Genomic DNA, 26,972 nt, shown 5'->3' with positions numbered 1-26,972 from the left:
ACACAACCGGGTGGGGAGGTCCACTGGTCAAAGCCCGTCCGTGCAAAGTCAAAGGGCTAGATCCCGTGGTCAAGCGCTACAGGGTTAGGCGGCACGGGGGCACTGGGGGGTAGCAATGCCACCGGAGCGTCGAACCGGGCCCTCATACATGCGGGGTGGTGTGGTGGCATGTCCGAAGAGGCGGGACTCGTCTCCGGGGCGTGGCCCCCCCTCACGGACGGCGATGACACGGTAGTAGACGTTCTGCGGTAACGATGCGGCATCAATATTACTAAATACTCGGAGCGCGATAAAATCATGAGTTTTTTTGCACGACGTGGGCACATGTGCTATAGGAACGATGGTATTTTTTCATAATTTTTGGTGATGGAGAAGTATCCAAAAAATTCCCTCTACGCGGATTGCCCTTCGGGCGTCTACGGCTGTGGCCGACGGCCTCCGGGGGCTAGCATGCCGCCAAATCTTGCGTATGTGGCCTCTCACAAGTCTGGAAGTGTTGTGACGGTTGCAAACGCCCGGCACGCCTGTCCGGGGTGTGCCCCCCCTCACGGACGGCGCTGCCGCCGGCACCTCGAGGTGGGAAACGGACGCGTGGGGTCTACACGGAGGGGATCTTGCTATGGGTCTGGCCCGGATGTTTCTCCAAAGTGTTCCTATGGGCTGACCTAACACAACCGGATGGGGAGGTCCACTAGTCAAAGCCCGTCCGTGCAAAGTCAAAGGGCTAGATCCCGTGGTGAAAAGCTACAGGGTTAGGCGGCACGGGGGCACTGGGGGGTAGCAATGCCATTGGAGCGTCGAACCGGGCCCTCATACATGCGGGGTGGTGTGGTGGCATGTCCGAAGAGGCGGGACTCGTCTCCGGGGCGTGGCCCCCCCTCACGGACGGCGATGACACGGTAGTACATGTTCTGCGGTAACGATGCGGCGTCAATATTACTAAATACTCGGAGCGCGATAAAATCATGAGTTTTTTTGCACGACGTGGGCACGTGTGCTATATGAACGATGGTATTTTTTCATAATTTTTGGTGATGGAGAAATATCCGAAAAATTCCCTCCACGCGGATTGCCCTTCGGGCATCTACGGCTGTGGCCGGCGGCCTCCGGGGGCTAGCATGCCGCCAAATCTTGCGTAGGCGGCCTCTCACAAGTCTGGAAGTGTTGTGGCGGTTGCAAACGCCCGGCACGCGTGTCCGGGGTGTGCCCCCCTCACGGACGGCGCCGCCGCCGGCACCTGGAGGTGGGAAACGGACGCGTGGGGTCTACACGGAGGGGATCTTGCTGTGGGTCTGGCCCGGATGTTGCTCCAAAGTGTTCCTATGGGCTGACCTAACACAACCGGATGGGGAGGTCCACTAGTCAAAGCCCGTCCGTGCAAAGTCAAAGGGCTAGATCCCGTGGTCAAACGCTACAGGGTTAGGCGGCACGGGGGCACTGGGGGGTAGCAATGCCACCGGAGCGTCGAACCGGGCCCTCATACATGCGGGGTGGTGTGGTGGCATGTCCGAAGAGGCGGGACGCGTCTCCGGGGCGTGGCCCCCCCTCACGGACGGCGATGACACGGTAGTAGACGTTCTGCGGTAACGATGCGGCATCAATATTACTAAATACTCGGAGCGCGATAAAATCATGAGTTTTTTTGCACGACGTGGGCACAGGTGCTATAGGAACGATGGTATTTTTTCATAATTTTTGGTGATGGAGAAGTATCCAAAAAATTCCCTCTACGCGGATTGCCCTTCGGGCGTCTACGGCTGTGGCCGACGGCCTCCGGGGGCTAGCATGCCGCCAAATCTTGCGTATGCGGCCTCTCACAAGTCTGGAAGTGTTGTGACGGTTGCAAACGCCCGGCACGCGTGTCCGGGGTGTGCCCCCCCTCACGGACGGCGCTGCCGCCGGCACCTGGAGGTGGGAAACGGACGCGTGGGGTCTACACGGAGGGGATCTTGCTATGGGTCTGGCCCGGATGTTGCTCCAAAGTGTTCCTATGGGCTGACCTAACACAACCGGATGGGGAGGTCCACTAGTCAAAGCCCGTCCGTGCAAAGTCAAAGGGCTAGATCCCGTGGTCAAAGGCTACAGGGTTAGGCGGCACGGGGGCACTGGGGGGTAGCAATGCCATTGGAGCGTCGAACCGGGCCCTCATACATGCGGGGTGGTGTGGTGGCATGTCCGAAGAGGCGGGACTCGTCTCCGGGGCGTGGCCCCCCCTCACGGACGGCGATGACACGGTAGTACACATTCTGCGGTAACGATGCGGCGTCAATATTACTAAATACTCGGAGCGCGATAAAATCATGAGTTTTTTTGCACGACGTGGGCACGTGTGCTATATGAACGATGGTATTTTTTCATAATTTTTGGTGATGGAGAAATATCCGAAAAATTCCCTCCACGCGGATTGCCCTTCGGGCGTCTACGGCTGTGGCCGGCGGCCTCCGGGGGCTAGCATGCCGCCAAATCTTGCGTAGGCGGCCTCTCACAAGTCTGGAAGTGTTGTGGCGGTTGCAAACGCCCGGCACGCGTGTCCGGGGTGTGCCCCCCTCACGGACGGCGCCGCCGCCGGCACCTGGAGGTGGGAAACGGACGCGTGGGGCCTACACGGAGGGGATCTTGCTGTGGGTCTGGCCCGGATGTTGCTCCAAAGTGTTCCTATGGGCTGACCTAACACAACCGGATGGGGAGGTCCACTAGTCAAAGCCCGTCCGTGCAAAGTCAAAGGGCTAGATCCCGTGGTCAAACGCTACAGGGTTAGGCGGCACGGGGGCACTGGGGGGTAGCAATGCCACCGGAGCGTCGAACCGGGCCCTCATACATGCGGGGTGGTGTGGTGGCATGTCCGAAGAGGCGGGACGCGTCTCCGGGGCGTGGCCCCCCCTCACGGACGGCGATGACACGGTAGTAGACGTTCTGCGGTAACGATGCGGCATCAATATTACTAAATACTCGGAGCGCGATAAAATCATGAGTTTTTTTGCACGACGTGGGCACATGTGCTATAGGAACGATGGTATTTTTTCATAATTTTTGGTGATGGAGAAGTATCCAAAAAATTCCCTCTACGCGGATTGCCCTTCGGGCGTCTACGGCTGTGGCCGACGGCCTCCGGGGGCTAGCATGCCGCCAAATCTTGCGTATGCGGCCTCTCACAAGTCTGGAAGTGTTGTGACGGTTGCAAACGCCCGGCACGCGTGTCCGGGGTGTGCCCCCCCTCACGGACGGCGCTGCCGCCGGCACCTGGAGGTGGGAAACGGACGCGTGGGGTCTACACGGAGGGGATCTTGCTATGGGTCTGGCCCGGATGTTGCTCCAAAGTGTTCCTATGGGCTGACCTAACACAACCGGATGGGGAGGTCCACTAGTCAAAGCCCGTCCGTGCAAAGTCAAAGGGCTAGATCCCGTGGTCAAAGGCTACAGGGTTAGGCGGCACGGGGGCACTGGGGGGTAGCAATGCCATTGGAGCGTCGAACCGGGCCCTCATACATGCGGGGTGGTGTGGTGGCATGTCCGAAGAGGCGGGACTCGTCTCCGGGGCGTGGCCCCCCCTCACGGACGGCGATGACACGGTAGTACACATTCTGCGGTAACGATGCGGCGTCAATATTACTAAATACTCGGAGCGCGATAAAATCATGAGTTTTTTTGCACGACGTGGGCACGTGTGCTATATGAACGATGGTATTTTTTCATAATTTTTGGTGATGGAGAAATATCCGAAAAATTCCCTCCACGCGGATTGCCCTTCGGGCGTCTACGGCTGTGGCCGGCGGCCTCCGGGGGCTAGCATGCCGCCAAATCTTGCGTAGGCGGCCTCTCACAAGTCTGGAAGTGTTGTGGCGGTTGCAAACGCCCGGCACGCGTGTCCGGGGTGTGCCCCCCTCACGGACGGCGCCGCCGCCGGCACCTGGAGGTGGGAAACGGACGCGTGGGGCCTACACGGAGGGGATCTTGCTGTGGGTCTGGCCCGGATGTTGCTCCAAAGTGTTCCTATGGGCTGACCTAACACAACCGGATGGGGAGGTCCACTAGTCAAAGCCCGTCCGTGCAAAGTCAAAGGGCTAGATCCCGTGGTCAAACGCTACAGGGTTAGGCGGCACGGGGGCACTGGGGGGTAGCAATGCCACCGGAGCGTCGAACCGGGCCCTCATACATGCGGGGTGGTGTGGTGGCATGTCCGAAGAGGCGGGACGCGTCTCCGGGGCGTGGCCCCCCCTCACGGACGGCGATGACACGGTAGTAGACGTTCTGCGGTAACGATGCGGCATCAATATTACTAAATACTCGGAGCGCGATAAAATCATGAGTTTTTTTGCACGACGTGGGCACATGTGCTATAGGAACGATGGTATTTTTTCATAATTTTTGGTGATGGAGAAGTATCCAAAAAATTCCCTCTACGCGGATTGCCCTTCGGGCGTCTACGGCTGTGGCCGACGGCCTCCGGGGGCTAGCATGCCGCCAAATCTTGCGTATGCGGCCTCTCACAAGTCTGGAAGTGTTGTGACGGTTGCAAACGCCCGGCACGCGTGTCCGGGGTGTGCCCCCCCTCACGGACGGCGCTGCCGCCGGCACCTGGAGGTGGGAAACGGACGCGTGGGGTCTACACGGAGGGGATCTTGCTATGGGTCTGGCCCGGATGTTGCTCCAAAGTGTTCCTATGGGCTGACCTAACACAACCGGATGGGGAGGTCCACTAGTCAAAGCCCGTCCGTGCAAAGTCAAAGGGCTAGATCCCGTGGTCAAAGGCTACAGGGTTAGGCGGCACGGGGGCACTGGGGGGTAGCAATGCCATTGGAGCGTCGAACCGGGCCCTCATACATGCGGGGTGGTGTGGTGGCATGTCCGAAGAGGCGGGACTCGTCTCCGGGGCGTGGCCCCCCCTCACGGACGGCGATGACACGGTAGTACACATTCTGCGGTAACGATGCGGCGTCAATATTACTAAATACTCGGAGCGCGATAAAATCATGAGTTTTTTTGCACGACGTGGGCACGTGTGCTATATGAACGATGGTATTTTTTCATAATTTTTGGTGATGGAGAAATATCCGAAAAATTCCCTCCACGCGGATTGCCCTTCGGGCGTCTACGGCTGTGGCCGGCGGCCTCCGGGGGCTAGCATGCCGCCAAATCTTGCGTAGGCGGCCTCTCACAAGTCTGGAAGTGTTGTGGCGGTTGCAAACGCCCGGCACGCGTGTCCGGGGTGTGCCCCCCTCACGGACGGCGCCGCCGCCGGCACCTGGAGGTGGGAAACGGACGCGTGGGGTCTACACGGAGGGGATCTTGCTGTGGGTCTGGCCCGGATGTTGCTCCAAAGTGTTCCTATGGGCTGACCTAACACAACCGGATGGGGAGGTCCACTAGTTAAAGCCCGTCCGTGCAAAGTCAAAGGGCTAGATCCCGTGGTCAAACGCTACAGGGTTAGGCGGCACGGGGGCACTGGGGGGTAGCAATGCCACCGGAGCGTCGAACCGGGCCCTCATACATGGGGGGTGGTGTGGTGGCATGTCCGAAGAGGCGGGACGCGTCTCCGGGGCGTGGCCCCCCCTCACGGACGGCGATGACACGGTAGTAGACGTTCTGCGGTAACGATGCGGCATCAATATTACTAAATACTCGGAGCGCGATAAAATCATGAGTTTTTTTGCACGACGTGGGCACATGTGCTATAGGAACGATGGTATTTTTTCATAATTTTTGGTGATGGAGAAGTATCCAAAAAATTCCCTCTACGCGGATTGCCCTTCGGGCGTCTACGGCTGTGGCCGACGGCCTCCGGGGGCTAGCATGCCGCCAAATCTTGCGTATGTGGCCTCTCACAAGTCTGGAAGTGTTGTGACGGTTGCAAACGCCCGGCACGCCTGTCCGGGGTGTGCCCCCCCTCACGGACGGCGCTGCCGCCGGCACCTCGAGGTGGGAAACGGACGCGTGGGGTCTACACGGAGGGGATCTTGCTATGGGTCTGGCCCGGATGTTTCTCCAAAGTGTTCCTATGGGCTGACCTAACACAACCGGATGGGGAGGTCCACTAGTCAAAGCCCGTCCGTGCAAAGTCAAAGGGCTAGATCCCGTGGTGAAAGGCTACAGGGTTAGGCGGCACGGGGGCACTGGGGGGTAGCAATGCCATTGGAGCGTCGAACCGGGCCCTCATACATGCGGGGTGGTGTGGTGGCATGTCCGAAGAGGCGGGACTCGTCTCCGGGGCGTGGCCCCCCCTCACGGACGGCGATGACACGGTAGTAGACGTTCTGCGGTAACGATGCGGCGTCAATATTACTAAATACTCGGAGCGCGATAAAATCATGAGTTTTTTTGCACGACGTGGGCACGTGTGCTATATGAACGATGGTATTTTTTCATAATTTTTGGTGATGGAGAAATATCCGAAAAATTCCCTCCACGCGGATTGCCCTTCGGGCATCTACGGCTGTGGCCGGCGGCCTCCGGGGGCTAGCATGCCGCCAAATCTTGCGTAGGCGGCCTCTCACAAGTCTGGAAGTGTTGTGGCGGTTGCAAACGCCCAGCACGCGTGTCCGGGGTGTGCCCCCCTCACGGACGGCGCCGCCGCCGGCACCTGGAGGTGGGAAACGGACGCGTCGGGTCTACACGGAGGGGATCTTGCTGTGGGTCTGGCCCGGATGTTGCTCCAAAGTGTTCCTATGGGCTGACCTAACACAACCGGATGGGGAGGTCCACTAGTCAAAGCCCGTCCGTGCAAAGTCAAAGGGCTAGATCCCGTGGTCAAACGCTACAGGGTTAGGCGGCACGGGGGCACTGGGGGGTAGCAATGCCACCGGAGCGTCGAACCGGGCCCTCATACATGCGGGGTGGTGTGGTGGCATGTCCGAAGAGGCGGGACGCGTCTCCGGGGCGTGGCCCCCCCTCACGGACGGCGATGACACGGTAGTAGACGTTCTGCGGTAACGATGCGGCATCAATATTACTAAATACTCGGAGCGCGATAAAATCATGAGTTTTTTTGCACGACGTGGGCACATGTGCTATAGGAACGATGGTATTTTTTCATAATTTTTGGTGATGGAGAAGTATCCAAAAAATTCCCTCTACGCGGATTGCCCTTCGGGCGTCTACGGCTGTGGCCGACGGCCTCCGGGGGCTAGCATGCCGCCAAATCTTGCGTATGCGGCCTCTCACAAGTCTGGAAGTGTTGTGACGGTTGCAAACGCCCGGCACGCGTGTCCGGGGTGTGCCCCCCCTCACGGACGGCGCTGCCGCCGGCACCTGGAGGTGGGAAACGGACGCGTGGGGTCTACACGGAGGGGATCTTGCTATGGGTCTGGCCCGGATGTTGCTCCAAAGTGTTCCTATGGGCTGACCTAACACAACCGGATGGGGAGGTCCACTAGTCAAAGCCCGTCCGTGCAAAGTCAAAGGGCTAGATCCCGTGGTCAAAGGCTACAGGGTTAGGCGGCACGGGGGCACTGGGGGGTAGCAATGCCATTGGAGCGTCGAACCGGGCCCTCATACATGCGGGGTGGTGTGGTGGCATGTCCGAAGAGGCGGGACTCGTCTCCGGGGCGTGGCCCCCCCTCACGGACGGCGATGACACGGTAGTACACATTCTGCGGTAACGATGCGGCGTCAATATTACTAAATACTCGGAGCGCGATAAAATCATGAGTTTTTTTGCACGACGTGGGCACGTGTGCTATATGAACGATGGTATTTTTTCATAATTTTTGGTGATGGAGAAATATCCGAAAAATTCCCTCCATGCGGATTGCCCTTCGGGCGTCTACGGCTGTGGCCGGCGGCCTCCGGGGGCTAGCATGCCGCCAAATCTTGCGTAGGCGGCCTCTCACAAGTCTGGAAGTGTTGTGGCGGTTGCAAACGCCCGGCACGCGTGTCCGGGGTGTGCCCCCCTCACGGACGGCGCCGCCGCCGGCACCTGGAGGTGGGAAACGGACGCGTGGGTTCTACACGGAGGGGATCTTGCTGTGGGTCTGGCCCGGATGTTGCTCCAAAGTGTTCCTATGGGCTGACCTAACACAACCGGATGGGGAGGTCCACTAGTCAAAGCCCGTCCGTGCAAAGTCAAAGGGCTAGATCCCGTGGTCAAAGGCTACAGGGTTAGGCGGGACGGGGGCACTGGGGGTAGCAATGCCACCGGAGCGTCGCACCGGGCCCTCATACATGCGGGGTGGTGTGGTGGCATGTCCGAAGTGCGCGGGACGCGTCTCCGGGGCGTGGCCCCCCCTCACGGACGGCGATGACACGGTAGTAGACGTTCTGCGGTAACGATGCGGCGTCAATATTACTAAATACTCGGAGCGCGATAAAATCATGAGTTTTTTTGCACCACGTGGGCACATGTGTAGGAACGATGGTATTTTTTCATAATTTTTGGTGATGGAGAAGTATCCGAAAAATTCCCTCTACGCGGATTGCCCTTCGGGCGTCTACGGCTGTGGCCGGCGGCCTCCGGGGGCTAGCATGCCGCCAAATCTTGCGTAGGCGGCCTCTCACAAGTCTGGAAGTGTTGTGGCGGTTGCAAACGCCCGACACGCGTGTCCGGGGTGTGCCCCCCCTCACGGACGGCGCCGCCGCCAGCACCTGGAGGGGGGAAACGGACGCGTGGGGTCTACACGGAGGGGATCTTGCTGTGGGTCTGGCCCAGATGTTGCTCCAAAGTGTTCCTATGGGCTGACCTAACACAACCGGGTGGGGAGGTCCACTGGTCAAAGCCCGTCTGTGCAAAGTCAAAGGGCTAGATCCCGTGGTCAAACGCTACAGCGTTAGGCGGGACGGGGGCACTAGGGGTAGCAATGCCACCGGAGCGTCGCACCGGGCCCTCATACATGCGGGGTGGTGTGGTGGCATGTACGAAGAGGCGGGACGCGTCTCCGGGGCGTGCCCCCCCCCTCACGGACGGCGATGACACGGTAGTAGCCGTTCTGCGGTAACGATCCGGCGTCAATATTACTAAATACTCGGAGCGCGATAAAATCATGAGTTTTTTTGCACGACGTGGGCACATGTGCTATAGGAACGATGGTATTTTTTCATAATTTTTGGTGATGGAGAAGTATTCGAAAAATTCCCTCTACGCGGATTGCCCTTCGGGCGTCTACGGCTGTGGCCGGCGGCCTCCGGGGGCTAGCATGCCGCCAAATCTTGCGTATGCGGCCTCTCACAAGTCTGGAATTGTTGTGGCGGTTGCAAACGCCCGGCACGCGTGTCCGGGGTGTGCCCCCCGTCACGGACGGCGCCGCCGCCGGCACCTGGAGGGGGGAAACGGACGCTTGGGGTCTACACGGAGGGGATCTTGCTGTGGGTCTATCCCGGATGTTGCTCCAAAGTGTTCCTATGGGCTGACCGAACACAACCGGGTGGGGAGGTCCACTGGTCAAAGCCCGTCCGTGCAAAGTCAAAGGGCTAGATCCCGTGGTCAAGCGCTACAGGGTTAGGCGGCACGGGGGCACTGGGGGGTAGCAATGCCACCGGAGCGTCGAACCGGGCCCTCATACATGCGGGGTGGTGTGGTGGCATGTCCGAAGAGGCGGGACTCGTCTCCGGGGCGTGGCCCCCCCTCACGGACGGCGATGACACGGTAGTAGACGTTCTGCGGTAACGATGCGGCATCAATATTACTAAATACTCGGAGCGCGATAAAATCATGAGTTTTTTTGCACGACGTGGGCACATGTGCTATAGGAACGATGGTATTTTTTCATAATTTTTGGTGATGGAGAAGTATCCAAAAAATTCCCTCTACGCGGATTGCCCTTCGGGCGTCTACGGCTGTGGCCGACGGCCTCCGGGGGCTAGCATGCCGCCAAATCTTGCGTATGTGGCCTCTCACAAGTCTGGAAGTGTTGTGACGGTTGCAAACGCCCGGCACGCCTGTCCGGGGTGTGCCCCCCCTCACGGACGGCGCTGCCGCCGGCACCTCGAGGTGGGAAACGGACGCGTGGGGTCTACACGGAGGGGATCTTGCTATGGGTCTGGCCCGGATGTTTCTCCAAAGTGTTCCTATGGGCTGACCTAACACAACCGGATGGGGAGGTCCACTAGTCAAAGCCCGTCCGTGCAAAGTCAAAGGGCTAGATCCCGTGGTGAAAGGCTACAGGGTTAGGCGGCATGGGGGCACTGGGGGGTAGCAATGCCATTGGAGCGTCGAACCGGGCCCTCATACATGCGGGGTGGTGTGGTGGCATGTCCGAAGAGGCGGGACTCGTCTCCAGGGCGTGGCCCCCCCTCACGGACGGCGATGACACGGTAGTACATGTTCTGCGGTAACGATGCGGCGTCAATATTACTAAATACTCGGAGCGCGATAAAATCATGAGTTTTTTTGCACGACGTGGGCACGTGTGCTATATGAACGATGGTATTTTTTCATAATTTTTGGTGATGGAGAAATATCCGAAAAATTCCCTCCACGCGGATTGCCCTTCGGGCATCTACGGCTGTGGCCGGCGGCCTCCGGGGGCTAGCATGCCGCCAAATCTTGCGTAGGCGGCCTCTCACAAGTCTGGAAGTGTTGTGGCGGTTGCAAACGCCCGGCACGCGTGTCCGGGGTGTGCCCCCCTCACGGACGGCGCCGCCGCCGGCACCTGGAGGTGGGAAACGGACGCGTGGGGTCTACACGGAGGGGATCTTGCTGTGGGTCTGGCCCGGATGTTGCTCCAAAGTGTTCCTATGGGCTGACCTAACACAACCGGATGGGGAGGTCCACTAGTCAAAGCCCGTCCGTGCAAAGTCAAAGGGCTAGATCCCGTGGTCAAACGCTACAGGGTTAGGCGGCACGGGGGCACTGGGGGGTAGCAATGCCACCGGAGCGTCGAACCGGGCCCTCATACATGCGGGGTGGTGTGGTGGCATGTCCGAAGAGGCGGGACGCGTCTCCGGGGCGTGGCCCCCCCTCACGGACGGCGATGACACGGTAGTAGACGTTCTGCGGTAACGATGCGGCATCAATATTACTAAATACTCGGAGCGCGATAAAATCATGAGTTTTTTTGCACGACGTGGGCACAGGTGCTATAGGAACGATGGTATTTTTTCATAATTTTTGGTGATGGAGAAGTATCCAAAAAATTCCCTCTACGCGGATTGCCCTTCGGGCGTCTACGGCTGTGGCCGACGGCCTCCGGGGGCTAGCATGCCGCCAAATCTTGCGTATGCGGCCTCTCACAAGTCTGGAAGTGTTGTGACGGTTGCAAACGCCCGGCACGCGTGTCCGGGGTGTGCCCCCCCTCACGGACGGCGCTGCCGCCGGCACCTGGAGGTGGGAAACGGACGCGTGGGGTCTACACGGAGGGGATCTTGCTATGGGTCTGGCCCGGATGTTGCTCCAAAGTGTTCCTATGGGCTGACCTAACACAACCGGATGGGGAGGTCCACTAGTCAAAGCCCGTCCGTGCAAAGTCAAAGGGCTAGATCCCGTGGTCAAAGGCTACAGGGTTAGGCGGCACGGGGGCACTGGGGGGTAGCAATGCCATTGGAGCGTCGAACCGGGCCCTCATACATGCGGGGTGGTGTGGTGGCATGTCCGAAGAGGCGGGACTCGTCTCCGGGGCGTGGCCCCCCCTCACGGACGGCGATGACACGGTAGTACACATTCTGCGGTAACGATGCGGCGTCAATATTACTAAATACTCGGAGCGCGATAAAATCATGAGTTTTTTTGCACGACGTGGGCACGTGTGCTATATGAACGATGGTATTTTTTCATAATTTTTGGTGATGGAGAAATATCCGAAAAATTCCCTCCACGCGGATTGCCCTTCGGGCGTCTACGGCTGTGGCCGGCGGCCTCCGGGGGCTAGCATGCCACCAAATCTTGCGTAGGCGGCCTCTCACAAGTCTGGAAGTGTTGTGGCGGTTGCAAACGCCCGGCACGCGTGTCCGGGGTGTGCCCCCCTCACGGACGGCGCCGCCGCCGGCACCTGGAGGTGGGAAACGGACGCGTGGGGCCTACACGGAGGGGATCTTGCTGTGGGTCTGGCCCGGATGTTGCTCCAAAGTGTTCCTATGGGCTGACCTAACACAACCGGATGGGGAGGTCCACTAGTCAAAGCCCGTCCGTGCAAAGTCAAAGGGCTAGATCCCGTGGTCAAACGCTACAGGGTTAGGCGGCACGGGGGCACTGGGGGGTAGCAATGCCACCGGAGCATCGAACCGGGCCCTCATACATGCGGGGTGGTGTGGTGGCATGTCCGAAGAGGCGGGACGCGTCTCCGGGGCGTGGCCCCCCCTCACGGACGGCGATGACACGGTAGTAGACGTTCTGCGGTAACGATGCGGCATCAATATTACTAAATACTCGGAGCGCGATAAAATCATGAGTTTTTTTGCACGACGTGGGCACATGTGCTATAGGAACGATGGTATTTTTTCATAATTTTTGGTGATGGAGAAGTATCCAAAAAATTCCCTCTACGCGGATTGCCCTTCGGGCGTCTACGGCTGTGGCCGACGGCCTCCGGGGGCTAGCATGCCGCCAAATCTTGCGTATGCGGCCTCTCACAAGTCTGGAAGTGTTGTGACGGTTGCAAACGCCCGGCACGCGTGTCCGGGGTGTGCCCCCCCTCACGGACGGCGCTGCCGCCGGCACCTGGAGGTGGGAAACGGACGCGTGGGGTCTACACGGAGGGGATCTTGCTATGGGTCTGGCCCGGATGTTGCTCCAAAGTGTTCCTATGGGCTGACCTAACACAACCGGATGGGGAGGTCCACTAGTCAAAGCCCGTCCGTGCAAAGTCAAAGGGCTAGATCCCGTGGTCAAAGGCTACAGGGTTAGGCGGCACGGGGGCACTGGGGGGTAGCAATGCCATTGGAGCGTCGAACCGGGCCCTCATACATGCGGGGTGGTGTGGTGGCATGTCCGAAGAGGCGGGACTCGTCTCCGGGGCGTGGCCCCCCCTCACGGACGGCGATGACACGGTAGTACACATTCTGCGGTAACGATGCGGCGTCAATATTACTAAATACTCGGAGCGCGATAAAATCATGAGTTTTTTTGCACGACGTGGGCACGTGTGCTATATGAACGATGGTATTTTTTCATAATTTTTGGTGATGGAGAAATATCCGAAAAATTCCCTCCACGCGGATTGCCCTTCGGGCGTCTACGGCTGTGGCCGGCGGCCTCCGGGGGCTAGCATGCCGCCAAATCTTGCGTAGGCGGCCTCTCACAAGTCTGGAAGTGTTGTGGCGGTTGCAAACGCCCGGCACGCGTGTCCGGGGTGTGCCCCCCTCACGGACGGCGCCGCCGCCGGCACCTGGAGGTGGGAAACGGACGCGTGGGGTCTACACGGAGGGGATCTTGCTGTGGGTCTGGCCCGGATGTTGCTCCAAAGTGTTCCTATGGGCTGACCTAACACAACCGGATGGGGAGGTCCACTAGTTAAAGCCTGTCCGTGCAAAGTCAAAGGGCTAGATCCCGTGGTCAAACGCTACAGGGTTAGGCGGCACGGGGGCACTGGGGGGTAGCAATGCCACCGGAGCGTCGAACCGGGCCCTCATACATGCGGGGTGGTGTGGTGGCATGTCCGAAGAGGCGGGACGCGTCTCCGGGGCGTGGCCCCCCCTCACGGACGGCGATGACACGGTAGTAGACGTTCTGCGGTAACGATGCGGCATCAATATTACTAAATACTCGGAGCGCGATAAAATCATGAGTTTTTTTGCACGACGTGGGCACATGTGCTATAGGAACGATGGTATTTTTTCATAATTTTTGGTGATGGAGAAGTATCCAAAAAATTCCCTCTACGCGGATTGCCCTTCGGGCGTCTACGGTTGTGGCCGACGGCCTCCGGGGGCTAGCATGCCGCCAAATCTTGCGTATGCGGCCTCTCACAAGTCTGGAAGTGTTGTGACGGTTGCAAACGCCCGGCACGCGTGTCCGGGGTGTGCCCCCCCTCACGGACGGCGCTGCCGCCGGCACCTGGAGGTGGGAAACGGACGCGTGGGGTCTACACGGAGGGGATCTTGCTATGGGTCTGGCCCGGATGTTGCTCCAAAGTGTTCCTATGGGCTGACCTAACACAACCGGATGGGGAGGTCCACTAGTCAAAGCCCGTCCGTGCAAAGTCAAAGGGCTAGATCCCGTGGTCAAAGGCTACAGGGTTAGGCGGCACGGGGGCACTGGGGGGTAGCAATGCCATTGGAGCGTCGAACCGGGCCCTCATACATGCGGGGTGGTGTGGTGGCATGTCCGAAGAGGCGGGACTCGTCTCCGGGGCGTGGCCCCCCCTCACAGACGGCGATGACACGGTAGTACACGTTCTGCGGTAACGATGCGGCGTCAATATTACTAAATACTCGGAGCGCGATAAAATCATGAGTTTTTTTGCACGACGTGGGCACGTGTGCTATATGAACGATGGTATTTTTTCATAATTTTTGGTGATGGAGAAATATCCGAAAAATTCCCTCCACGCGGATTGCCCTTCGGGCGTCTACGGCTGTGGCCGGCGGCCTCCGGGGGCTAGCATGCCGCCAAATCTTGCGTAGGCGGCCTCTCACAAGTCTGGAAGTGTTGTGGCGGTTGCAAACGCCCGGCACGCGTGTCCGGGGTGTGCCCCCCTCACGGACGGCGCCGCCGCCGGCACCTGGAGGTGGGAAACGGACGCGTGGGGTCTACACGGAGGGGATCTTGCTGTGGGTCTGGCCCGGATGTTGCTCCAAAGTGTTCCTATGGGCTGACCTAACACAACCGGATGGGGAGGTCCACTAGTCAAAGCCCGTCCGTGCAAAGTCAAAGGGCTAGATCCCGTGGTCAAACGCTACAGGGTTAGGCGGCACGGGGGCACTGGGGGGTAGCAATGCCACCGGAGCGTCGAACCGGGCCCTCATACATGCGGGGTGGTGTGGTGGCATGTCCGAAGAGGCGGGACGCGTCTCCGGGGCGTGGCCCCCCCTCACGGACGGCGATGACACGGTAGTAGACGTTCTGCGGTAACGATGCGGCATCAATATTACTAAATACTCGGAGCGCGATAAAATCATGAGTTTTTTTGCACGACGTGGGCACATGTGCTATAGGAACGATGGTATTTTTTCATAATTTTTGGTGATGGAGAAGTATCCAAAAAATTCCCTCTACGCGGATTGCCCTTCGGGCGTCTACGGTTGTGGCCGACGGCCTCCGGGGGCTAGCATGCCGCCAAATCTTGCGTATGCGGCCTCTCACAAGTCTGGAAGTGTTGTGACGGTTGCAAACGCCCGGCACGCGTGTCCGGGGTGTGCCCCCCCTCACGGACGGCGCTGCCGCCGGCACCTGGAGGTGGGAAACGGACGCGTGGGGTCTACACGGAGGGGATCTTGCTATGGGTCTGGCCCGGATGTTGCTCCAAAGTGTTCCTATGGGCTGACCTAACACAACCGGATGGGGAGGTCCACTAGTCAAAGCCCGTCCGTGCAAAGTCAAAGGGCTAGATCCCGTGGTCAAAGGCTACAGGGTTAGGCGGCACGGGGGCACTGGGGGGTAGCAATGCCATTGGAGCGTCGAACCGGGCCCTCATACATGCGGGGTGGTGTGGTGGCATGTCCGAAGAGGCGGGACTCGTCTCCGGGGCGTGGCCCCCCCTCACAGACGGCGATGACACGGTAGTACACGTTCTGCGGTAACGATGCGGCGTCAATATTACTAAATACTCGGAGCGCGATAAAATCATGAGTTTTTTTGCACGACGTGGGCACGTGTGCTATATGAACGATGGTATTTTTTCATAATTTTTGGTGATGGAGAAGTATCCGAAAAATTCCCTCCACGCGGATTGCCCTTCGGGCGTCTACGGCTGTGGCCGGCGGCCTCCGGGGGCTAGCATGCCGCCAAATCTTGCGTAGGCGGCCTCTCACAAGTCTGGAAGTGTTGTGGCGGTTGCAAACGCCCGGCACGCGTGTCCGGGGTGTGCCCCCCTCACGGACGGCGCCGCCGCCGGCACCTGGAGGTGGGAAACGGACGCGTGGGGTCTACACGGAGGGGATCTTGCTGTGGGTCTGGCCCGGATGTTGCTCCAAAGTGTTCCTATGGGCTGACCTAACACAACCGGATGGGGAGGTCCACTAGTCAAAGCCCGTCCGTGCAAAGTCAAAGGGCTAGATCCCGTGGTCAAACGCTACAGGGTTAGGCGGCACGGGGGCACTGGGGGGTAGCAATGCCACCGGAGCGTCGAACCGGGCCCTCATACATGCGGGGTGGTGTGGTGGCATGTCCGAAGAGGCGGGACGCGTCTCCGGGGCGTGGCCCCCCCTCACGGACGGCGATGACACGGTAGTACACATTCTGCGGTAACGATGCGGCGTCAATATTACTAAATACTCGGAGCGCGATAAAATCATGAGTTTTTTTGCACGACGTGGGCACGTGTGCTATATGAACGATGGTATTTTTTCATAATTTTTGGTGATGGAGAAATATCCGAAAAATTCCCTCCACGCGGATTGCCCTTCGGGCGTCTACGGCTGTGGCCGGCGGCCTCCGGGGGCTAGCATGCCGCCAAATCTTGCGTAGGCGGCCTCTCACAAGTCTGGAAGTGTTGTGGCGGTTGCAAACGCCCGGCACGCGTGTCCGGGGTGTGCCCCCCTCACGGACGGCGCCGCCGCCGGCACCTGGAGGTGGGAAACGGACGCGTGGGGTCTACACGGAGGGGATCTTGCTGTGGGTCTGGCCCGGATGTTGCTCCAAAGTGTTCCTATGGGCTGACCTAACACAACCGGATGGGGAGGTCCACTAGTCAAAGCCCGTCCGTGCAAAGTCAAAGGGCTAGATCCCGTGGTCAAACGCTACAGGGTTAGGCGGCACGGGGGCACTGGGGGGTAGCAATGCCACCGGAGCGTCGAACCGGGCCCTCATACATGCGGGGTGGTGTGGTGGCATGTCCGAAGAGGCGGGACGCGTCTCCGGGGCGTGCCCCCCCCTCACGGACGGCGATGACACGGTAGTAGACGTTCTGCGGTAACGATGCGGCATCAATATTACTAAATACTCGGAGCGCGATAAAATCATGAGTTTTTTTGCACGACGTGGGCACATGTGCTATAGGAACGATGGTATTTTTTCATAATTTTTGGTGATGGAGAAGTATCCAAAAAATTCCCTCTACGCGGATTGCCCTTCGGGCGTCTACGGCTGTGGCCGACGGCCTCCGGGGGCTAGCATGCCGCCAAATCTTGCGTATGCGGCCTCTCACAAGTCTGGAAGTGTTGTGACGGTTGCAAACGCCCGGCACGCGTGTCCGGGGTGTGCCCCCCCTCACGGACGGCGCTGCCGCCGGCACCTGGAGGTGGGAAACGGACGCGTGGGGTCTACACGGAGGGGATCTTGCTATGGGTCTGGCCCGGATGTTGCTCCAAAGTGTTCCTATGGGCTGACCTAACACAACCGGATGGGGAGGTCCACTAGTCAAAGCCCGTCCGTGCAAAGTCAAAGGGCTAGATCCCGTGGTCAAAGGCTACAGGGTTAGGCGGCACGGGGGCACTGGGGGGTAGCAATGCCATTGGAGCGTCGAACCGGGCCCTCATACATGCGGGGTGGTGTGGTGGCATGTCCGAAGAGGCGGGACTCGTCTCCGGGGCGTGGCCCCCCCTCACGGACGGCGATGACACGGTAGTACACATTCTGCGGTAACGATGCGGCGTCAATATTACTAAATACTCGGAGCGCGATAAAATCATGAGTTTTTTTGCACGACGTGGGCACGTGTGCTATATGAACGATGGTATTTTTTCATAATTTTTGGTGATGGAGAAATATCCGAAAAATTCCCTCCACGCGGATTGCCCTTCGGGCGTCTACGGCTGTGGCCGGCGGCCTCCGGGGGCTAGCATGCCGCCAAATCTTGCGTAGGCGGCCTCTCACAAGTCTGGAAGTGTTGTGGCGGTTGCAAACGCCCGGCACGCGTGTCCGGGGTGTGCCCCCCTCACGGACGGCGCCGCCGCCGGCACCTGGAGGTGGGAAACGGACGCGTGGGGTCTACACGGAGGGGATCTTGCTGTGGGTCTGGCCCGGATGTTGCTCCAAAGTGTTCCTATGGGCTGACCTAACACAACCGGATGGGGAGGTCCACTAGTTAAAGCCCGTCCGTGCAAAGTCAAAGGGCTAGATCCCGTGGTCAAACGCTACAGGGTTAGGCGGCACGGGGGCACTGGGGGGTAGCAATGCCACCGGAGCGTCGAACCGGGCCCTCATACATGCGGGGTGGTGTGGTGGCATGTCCGAAGAGGCGGGACGCGTCTCCGGGGCGTGGCCCCCCCTCACGGACGGCGATGACACGGTAGTAGACGTTCTGCGGTAACGATGCGGCATCAATATTACTAAATACTCGGAGCGCGATAAAATCATGAGTTTTTTTGCACGACGTGGGCACATGTGCTATAGGAACGATGGTATTTTTTCATAATTTTTGGTGATGGAGAAGTATCCAAAAAATTCCCTCTACGCGGATTGCCCTTCGGGCGTCTACGGTTGTGGCCGACGGCCTCCGGGGGCTAGCATGCCGCCAAATCTTGCGTATGCGGCCTCTCACAAGTCTGGAAGTGTTGTGACGGTTGCAAACGCCCGGCACGCGTGTCCGGGGTGTGCCCCCCCTCACGGACGGCGCTGCCGCCGGCACCTGGAGGTGGGAAACGGACGCGTGGGGTCTACACGGAGGGGATCTTGCTATGGGTCTGGCCCGGATGTTGCTCCAAAGTGTTCCTATGGGCTGACCTAACACAACCGGATGGGGAGGTCCACTAGTCAAAGCCCGTCCGTGCAAAGTCAAAGGGCTAGATCCCGTGGTCAAAGGCTACAGGGTTAGGCGGCACGGGGGCACTGGGGGGTAGCAATGCCATTGGAGCGTCGAACCGGGCCCTCATACATGCGGGGTGGTGTGGTGGCATGTCCGAAGAGGCGGGACTCGTCTCCGGGGCGTGGCCCCCCCTCACAGACGGCGATGACACGGTAGTACACGTTCTGCGGTAACGATGCGGCGTCAATATTACTAAATACTCGGAGCGCGATAAAATCATGAGTTTTTTTGCACGACGTGGGCACGTGTGCTATATGAACGATGGTATTTTTTCATAATTTTTGGTGATGGAGAAATATCCGAAAAATTCCCTCCACGCGGATTGCCCTTCGGGCGTCTACGGCTGTGGCCGGCGGCCTCCGGGGGCTAGCATGCCGCCAAATCTTGCGTAGGCGGCCTCTCACAAGTCTGGAAGTGTTGTGGCGGTTGCAAACGCCCGGCACGCGTGTCCGGGGTGTGCCCCCCTCACGGACGGCGCCGCCGCCGGCACCTGGAGGTGGGAAACGGACGCGTGGGGTCTACACGGAGGGGATCTTGCTGTGGGTCTGGCCCGGATGTTGCTCCAAAGTGTTCCTATGGGCTGACCTAACACAACCGGATGGGGAGGTCCACTAGTCAAAGCCCGTCCGTGCAAAGTCAAAGGGCTAGATCCCGTGGTCAAACGCTACAGGGTTAGGCGGCACGGGGGCACTGGGGGGTAGCAATGCCACCGGAGCGTCGAACCGGGCCCTCATACATGCGGGGTGGTGTGGTGGCATGTCCGAAGAGGCGGGACGCGTCTCCGGGGCGTGGCCCCCCCTCACGGACGGCGATGACACGGTAGTAGACGTTCTGCGGTAACGATGCGGCATCAATATTACTAAATACTCGGAGCGCGATAAAATCATGAGTTTTTTTGCACGACGTGGGCACATGTGCTATAGGAACGATGGTATTTTTTCATAATTTTTGGTGATGGAGAAGTATCCAAAAAATTCCCTCTACGCGGATTGCCCTTCGGGCGTCTACGGTTGTGGCCGACGGCCTCCGGGGGCTAGCATGCCGCCAAATCTTGCGTATGCGGCCTCTCACAAGTCTGGAAGTGTTGTGACGGTTGCAAACGCCCGGCACGCGTGTCCGGGGTGTGCCCCCCCTCACGGACGGCGCTGCCGCCGGCACCTGGAGGTGGGAAACGGACGCGTGGGGTCTACACGGAGGGGATCTTGCTATGGGTCTGGCCCGGATGTTGCTCCAAAGTGTTCCTATGGGCTGACCTAACACAACCGGATGGGGAGGTCCACTAGTCAAAGCCCGTCCGTGCAAAGTCAAAGGGCTAGATCCCGTGGTCAAAGGCTACAGGGTTAGGCGGCACGGGGGCACTGGGGGGTAGCAATGCCATTGGAGCGTCGAACCGGGCCCTCATACATGCGGGGTGGTGTGGTGGCATGTCCGAAGAGGCGGGACTCGTCTCCGGGGCGTGGCCCCCCCTCACAGACGGCGATGACACGGTAGTACACGTTCTGCGGTAACGATGCGGCGTCAATATTACTAAATACTCGGAGCGCGATAAAATCATGAGTTTTTTTGCACGACGTGGGCACGTGTGCTATATGAACGATGGTATTTTTTCATAATTTTTGGTGATGGAGAAGTATCCGAAAAATTCCCTCCACGCGGATTGCCCTTCGGGCGTCTACGGCTGTGGCCGGCGGCCTCCGGGTGCTAGCATGCCGCCAAATCTTGCGTAGGCGGCCTCTCACAAGTCTGGAAGTGTTGTGGCGGTTGCAAACGCCCGGCACGCGTGTCCGGGGTGTGCCCCCCTCACGGACGGCGCCGACGCCGGCACCTGGAGGTGGGAAACGGACGCGTGGGGTCTACACGGAGGGGATCTTGCTGTGGGTCTGGCCCGGATGTTTCTCCAAAGTGTTCCTATGGGCTGACCTAACACAACCGGATGGGGAGGTCCACTAGTCAAAGCCCGTCCGTGCAAAGTCAAAGGGCTAGATCCCGTGGTCAAACGCTACAGGGTTAGGCGGCACGGGGGCACTGGGGGGTAGCAATGCCACCGGAGCGTCGAACCGGGCCCTCATACATGAGGGGTGGTGTGGTGGCATGTCCGAAGAGGCGGGACTCGTCTCCGGGGCGTGGCCCCCCCTCACGGACGGCGATGACACGGTAGTACACGTTCTGCGGTAACGATGCGGCGTCAATATTACTAAATACTCGGAGCGCGATATTATCATGAGTTTTTTTGCACGACGTGGGCACGTGTGCTATATGAACGATGGTATTTTTTCATAATTTTTGGTGATGGAGAAGTATCCGAAAAATTCCCTCCACGCGGATTGCCCTTCGGGCGTCTACGGCTGTGGCCGGCGGCCTCCGGGGGCTAGCATGCCGCCAAATCTTGCGTAGGCGGCCTCTCACATGTCTGGAAGTGTTGTGGCGGTTGCAAACGCCCGGCACGCGTGTCCGGGGTGTGCCCCCCTCACGGACGGCGCCGCCGCCGGCACCTGGAGGTGGGAAACGGACGCGTGGGTTCTACACGGAGGGGATCTTGCTGTGGGTCTGGCCCGGATGTTGCTCCAAAGTGTTCCTATGGGCTGACCTAACACAACCGGATGGGGAGGTCCACTAGTCAAAGCCCGTCCGTGCAAAGTCAAAGGGCTAGATCCCGTGGTCAAAGGCTACAGGGTTAGGCGGGATGGGGGCACTGGGGGTAGCAATGCCACCGGAGCGTCGCACCGGGCCCTCATACATGCGGGGTGGTGTGGTGGCATGTCCGAAGAGCGCGGGACGCGTCTCCGGGGCGTGGCCCCCCCTCACGGACGGCGATGACACGGTAGTAGACGTTCTGCGGTAACGATGCGGCGTCAATATTACTAAATACTCGGAGCGCGATAAAATCATGAGTTTTTTTGCACCACGTGGGCACATGTGTAGGAACGATGGTATTTTTTCATAATTTTTGGTGATGGAGAAGTATCCGAAAAATTCCCTCAACGCGGATTGCCCTTCGGGCGTCTACGGCTATGGCCGGCGGCCTCCGGGGGCTAGCATGCCGCCAAATCTTGCGTAGGCGGCCTCTCACAAGTCTGGAAGTGTTGTGGCGGTTGCAAACGCCCGACACGCGTGTCCGGGGTGTGCCCCCCCTCACGGACGGCGCCGCCGCCAGCACCTGGAGGGGGGAAACGGACGCGTGGGGTCTACACGGAGGGGATCTTGCTGTGGGTCTGGCCCGGATGTTGCTCCAAAGTGTTCCTATGGGCTGACCTAACACAACCGGGTGGGGAGGTCCACTGGTCAAAGCCCGTCCGTGCAAAGTCAAAGGGCTAGATCCCGTGGTCAAACGCTACAGGGTTAGGCGGGACGGGGGCACTAGGGGTAGCAATGCCACCGGAGCGTCGCACCGGGCCCTCATACATGCGGGGTGGTGTGGTGGCATGTCCGAAGAGGCGGGACGCGTCTCCGGGGCGTGCTCCCCCCTCACGGACGGCGATGACACGGTAGTAGACGTTCTGCGGTAACGATGCGGCGTCAATATTACTAAATACTCGAAGCGCGATAAAATCATGAGTTTTTTTGCACGACGTGGGCACATGTGCTATAGGAACGATGGTATTTTTTCATAATTTTTGGTGGATGAGAAGTATCCGAAAAATTCCCTCTATGCGGATTGCCCTTCGGGCGTCTACGGCTGTGGCCGGCGGCCTCCGGGGGCTAGCATGCCGCCAAATCTTGCGTAGGCGGCCTCTCACAAGTCTGGAAGTGTGGTGGCGGTTGCAAACGCCCGGCACGCGTGTCCGGGGTGTGCCCCCCCCCTCACGGACAGCGCCGCCGCCGGCACCTGGAGGGGGGAAACGGACGCGTGGGGTCTACACGGAGGGGATCTTGCTGTGGGTCTGGCCCGGATGTTGCTCCAAAGTGTTCCTATGGGCTGACCTAACACAACCGGGTGGGGAGGTCCACTGGTCAAAGCCCGTCCGTGCAAAGTCAAAGGGCTAGATCCCGTGGTCAAACGCTACAGGGTTAGGCGGGACGGGGGCACTAGGGGTAGCAATGCCACCGGAGCGTCGCACCGGGCCCTCATACATGCGGGGTGGTGTGGTGGCATGTCCGAAGAGGCGGGATGCGTCTCCGGGGCGTGCCCCCCCCTCACGGACGGCGATGACACGGTAGTAGCCGTTCTGCGGTAACGATCCGGCGTCAATATTACTAAATACTCGGAGCGCGATAAAATCATGAGTTTTTTTTTGCACGACGTGGGCACATATGGTATAGGAACGATGGTATTTTTTTCATAATTTTTGGTGATGGAGAAGTATCCGAAAAATTCCCTCTACGCGGATTGCCCTTCGGGCGTCTACGGCTGTGGCCGGCGGCCTCCGGGGGCTAGCATGCCGCCAAATCTTGCGTAGGTGGCCTCTCACAAGTCTGGAAGAGTTGTGGCGGTTGCAAACGCCCGGCACGCGTGTCCGGGGTGTGCCCCCCGTCACGGACGGCGCCGCCGCCGGCACCTGGAGGGGGGAAATGGACGCGTGGGGTCTACACGGAGGGGATCTTGCTGTGGGTCTGGCCCGGATGTTGCTCCAAAGTGTTCCTATGGGCTGACCTAACACAACCAGGTGGGGAGGTCCACTGGTCAAAGCTCGTCCGTGCAAAGTCAAAGGGCTAGATCCCGGGGTCAAACGCTACAGGGTTAGGCGGGACGGGGGCACTGGGGGTAGCAATGCCACCGGAGCGTCGAACCGGGCCCTCATACATGCGAGGTGGTGTGGTGGCATGTCCGAAGAGGCGGGACGCGTCTTCGGGGCGTGGCCCCCCCTCACGGACGACGATGACACGGTAGTAGACGTTCTGCGGTAACGATGCGGTGTCAATATTACTAAATACTCGGAGCGCGATAAAATCATGAGTTTTTTTGCACGACGTGGGCACATGTGCTATGGAACGATGGTATTTTTTCATAATTTTTGGTGATGGAGAAGTATCCGAAAAATTCCCTCTACGCGGATTGCCCTTCGGGCGTCTACGGCTGTGGCCGGCGGCCTCCGGGGGCTAGCATGCCGCCAAATCTTGCGTAGGCGGCCCCTCACAAGTCTGGAAGTGTTGTGGCAGCTGCAAACGCCCGGCACGCGTGTCCGGGGTGTGCCCCCCATCACAGACGGCGCCGCCGCCGGCACCTGGAGGTGGGAAACGGACGCGTGGGGTCTACACGGAGGGGATCTTGCTGTGGGTCTGGCCCGGATGTTGCTCCAAAGTGTTCCTATGGGCTAACCTAACACAACCGGGTGGGGAGGTCCACTGGTCAAAGCCCGTCCGTGCAAAGTCAAAGGGCTAGATCCCGTGGTCAAACGCTACAGGGTTAGGCGGGACGGGGGCACTAGGGGGGGTAGCAATGCCACCGGAGCGTCGAACCGGGCCCTAATACATACGGGGTGGTGTGGTGGCATGTCCGAAGAGGCGGGACGCGTCTCCGGGGCGTGGCCCCCCCTCACGGACGGCGATGACACGGTAGTAGACGTTCTGCGGTAACGATGCAGCGTCAATACTACTACATACTCGGAGCGCGATAAAATCATGAGTTTTTTTTCACGACGTGTGCACATGTGCTATAGGAATGATGGTATTTTTTCATAATTTTTGGTGATGGAGAAGTATCCGAAAAATTCCCTCTACGCGGATTGCCCTTCGCGCGTCTACGGCTGTGGCCGGCGGCCTCCGGGGGCTAGCATGCCACCAAATCTTGCGTAGGCGGCCTCTCACACGTCTGGAAGTGTTGTGGCGGTTGCAAACGCCCGGCACACGTGTCCGGGGTGTGCCCCCCCCTCACGGACGGCGCCGCCGCCGGCACCTGGAGGGGGGAAACAGACGTGTGGGGTCTACACGGAGGGGATCTAGCTGTGGGTCTGGCCCGGATGTTGCTCCAAAGTGTTCCTATGGGCTGACCTAACACAACCGGGTGGGGAGGTCCACTGGTCAAAGCCCGTCCGTGCAAAGTCAAAGGGCTAGATCCCGTGGTCAAACGCTACAGGGTTAGGCAGGACGGGGGCACTCGGGGTAGCAATACCACCGGAGCGTTGCACCGGGCCCTCATACATGCGGGGTGGTGTGGTGGCATGTACGAAGAGGCGGGACGCGTCTCCGGGGCGTGGCCCCCCCTCACGGACGGCGATGACACGGTAGTAGACGTTCTGCGGTAACGATGCGGCGTCAATATTACTACATACTCGGAGCGCGATAAAATCATGAGTTTTTTCTCATGACGTGCGCACATGTGCTATAGGAATGATGGTATTTTTTCATAATTTTTGGTGATGGAGAAGTATCCGAAAAATTCCCTCTACGCGGATTGCCCTTCGCGCGTCTACGGCTGTGGCCGGCGGCCTCCGGGGGCTAGCATGCCACCAAATCTTGCGTAGGCGGCCTCTCACACGTCTGGAAGTGTTGTGGCGGTTGCAAACGCCCGACACACGTGTCCGGGGTGTGCCCCCCCCTCACGGACGGCGCCGCCGCCGGCACCTGGAGGGGGGAAACGGACGCGTGGGGTCTACACGGAGGGGATCTTGCTGTGGGTCTGGCCCGGATGTTGCTCCAAAGTGTTCCTATGGGCTGACCTAACACAACCGGGTGGGGAGGTCCACTGGTCAAAGCCCGTCCGTGCAAAGTCAAAGGGTTAGATCCCGTGGTCAAACGCTACAGGGTTAGGCGGGACGGGGGCACTCGGGGTAGCAATACCACCGGAGCGTCGCACCGGGCCCTCATACATGCGGGGTGGTGTGGTGGCATGTACGAAGAGGCGGGACGCGTCTCCGGGGCGTGGCCCCCCCTCACGGACGGCGATGACACGGTAGTAGACGTTCTGCGGTAACGATGCGGCGTCAATATTACTAAACACTCGGAGCGCGATAAAATCATGAGTTATTTTGCACGACGTGGGCACATGTGCTATAGGAATGATGGTATTTTTTCATAATTTTTGGTGATGGAGAAGTATCCGAAAAATTCTGTCTACACGGATTGCCCTTCGGGTGTCTACGGCTGTGGCCGGCGGCCTCCAGGGGCTAGCATGCCGCCAAATCTTGCGTAGGCGGCCTCTCAAAAGTCTGGAAGTGTTGTGGCGGTTGCAAACGCCCGACACGCGTGTCCGGGGTGTGCCCCCCTCACGGACGGCTCCACCGCCGGCACCTGGAGGGGGGAAACGGACGCGTGGGGTCTACACGGAAGGGATCTTGCTGTGGGTCTGGCCCGGATGTTGCTCCAAAGTGTTCCTATGGGTTGACCTAACACAACCGGGTGGGGAGGTCGACTGGTCAAAGCCCGTCCGTGCAAAGTCAAAGGGCTAGATCCCGTGGTCAAAGGCTACAGGGTTAGGCGGGACGGGGGCACTAGGGGTAGCAATGCCACCGGAGTGTCGCACCGTGCCCTCATACATGCGGGGTGGTGTGGTGGCATGTCCGAAGAGCGCGGGACGCGTCTCCGGGGCGTGGCCCCCCCTCACGGACGGCGATGACACGGTAGTAGACGTTCTGCGGTAACGATGCGGCGTCAATATTACTAAATACTCGGAGCGCGATAAAATCATGAGTTTTTTTGCACGACGTGGGCACATGTGCTATAGGAACGATGGTATTTTTTCATAATTTTTGGTGATGGAGAAGTATCCGAAAAATTCCCTCTACGCGGATTGCCCTTCGGGCATCTACGGCTGTGGCCGGCGGCCTCCGGGGGCTAGCATGCCGCCAAATCTTGCGTATGCGGCCTCTCACAAGTCTGGAAGTGTTGTGGCAGTTGCAAACGCCCGACACGCATGTCCGGGGTGTGCCCACCCTCACGGACGGCGCCGCCGCCGGCACCTGGAGGGGGGAAACGGACGCGTGGGGTCTACACGGAGGGGATCTTGCTGTGGGTCTGGCCCGGATGTTGCTCCAAAGTGTTCCTATGGGCTGACCTAACACAACCGGGTGGGGAGGTCCACTGGTCAAAGCCCATCCGTGCAAAGTCAAAGGGCTAGATCCCGTGCTCAAACCCTACAGGGTTAGGCGGGACGGGGGCACTGGGGGTAGCAATGCCACCTGAGCGTCGCACCGGGCCCTCATACATGCGGGATGGTGTGGTGGCGTGTCCGAAGAGGCGGGACGCGTCTCCGGGGCGTGGCCCCCCCTCACGGACAGCGATGACATGGTAGTAGCCGTTCTGCGGTAACGATCCGGCATCAATATTACT

This window comes from Triticum urartu, chromosome 5A (genome assembly GCF_056163025.1).
Source record: "Triticum urartu cultivar PI428250 chromosome 5A, HENAU_Tu73, whole genome shotgun sequence".
NCBI lineage: Eukaryota > Viridiplantae > Streptophyta > Magnoliopsida > Poales > Poaceae > Triticum > Triticum urartu.
This window is presented reverse-complemented; position numbering follows the sequence as displayed.